Here is a 1822-nt window from a genome sequence, read left to right on the forward strand (position 1 = left end):
CCGTTGCGAGTTGGATGTATGTATCGTTGGCAGTTGATCATTGGATCGTGTAGGGGGAAGTCGTGGATTAGTTAGCAGTAGCGGAGTTAGATAGTTATGTGTAGACAGCGGTTGTAGTCAGATTAAACCGAGAAGTATCAGGAGATAGGCGAGACACTCAACGTAGTGAATAGTAGGGTACAAGATTGTAGAAGATTGATTATGTGCAAATAAAGAAATATTATAGCATGTTTTGAATTGTACTTGTGTTTGATTTTACACTTTATGCCAAGCTACATACGATTAAGAAAAGGCGATCCCGACATATCAGCCTACATATATATATATAACGTGTCACACATCGGTCTACATTTAAATACCATTACATACATCACCATACACTTACGTATTATGTCACACATGATATACCAGATAACTTAACTATATTTTTATTACCAGTCACACGTTATATATATATATATATATATATATATATATATATATATATATATATATATATATATATATCGGCAATAATGATGTGCATCTATATCTATGCCAGTGTTCTTACACCATCATAAATATATATATATAGCATAAAACTCATTTAAACCGACTTCTTTGCTTATTTATGAAAAATGTAAACACATTTGATACAGTTTTTCTGGCTTTATAAATACAACAACTTTAAGCAGAACGACCTATTTTTTCTGAACATTTTTTTTTTATTTCTCTTTCAAATAAATATTTTATAAATATTTAGTTTGATTTACATGTCAGGCGTAATAATTTGGTTCATGTTTGTTTTATATGATCTTTTACGCGGCTAGTAATAAACACTAGAATTGCTTTGTTTCCCTTACAATTGTGGAGTGTGCAATGGGAAGTAACAAGAAAATAATCAAAATTAAAAAATATGTTCAATTAGAACATACCATCATGTGACGAAGTACTCGAGAGGTTGATACCGCGTTCCGGTCTTTAGTCAAACATCAAGTTGATATTCTTGTATGGTTTCTGTTTACAATTTACCCAAACATCCTACCAACTATTCAACATATCTAATATCTAATTATATAAGGACAGCGTGAAATTCTTAAAGAATGTTACGGTAAAGCCCACTTAATCTTCGCACTTATATTTTGCATTTGCGTAGCGCGTTTAACCGTCTATACAAAACGTATATCTTTACTGATATAGCTGTTTGTTGTTTCGAATACAAGCGAGTAGAAATATGTTAAAGTCTGTATTTGATCGTTTCGATCGGAGAGCCACGATACTAGATTTAAGATAACGAAACTCGATTCTAGTTCTAGTTTTAAAAATACATAATTTCTAATTGATTTCCTTATCTGAACTATTTTAGTCCTTACATATTTCATATTGATATTTGTTAATATTTGTTACTTACGGTTTCTTGTTTCTACTGAGTCAGATTACTTGTGGGGTGATCCATAAATAACGTCATTTATGGACGACCCCCGTCTCATTTAACTCAATTGTTTCACAATATAGAGCTAGAATATTAAACACAGACTAAGATACACCTAATCAAGTTTATACCAATTAATAGTTGGAAACTCAAAAAATATGTAATGTTAAAATGATATATATTTATATCACATCAATTTCGTTCCCGGGGAGGGGGGTAGAGTATCTTCGGGGGGGGGGGGGGGTGACCAAGCTAGTAGAGATGTCTGGAAGAACACTGATAGACAGGTACCCATCTGAGCTGGGTGGACTTGTATTTATACAGGCACATTATCATACGCACATAGTTAAAACAAATAATTAAATAAATATGTGAGTAAATCTTGTGATTGAGTATAAAATATGAGTGATG

Source organism: Physella acuta, unplaced genomic scaffold (assembly GCF_028476545.2).
Source record: "Physella acuta isolate Inbredline_101_S28 unplaced genomic scaffold, ASM2847654v3 ptg000138l, whole genome shotgun sequence".
Classification (NCBI taxonomy): Eukaryota; Metazoa; Mollusca; class Gastropoda; family Physidae; genus Physella; species Physella acuta.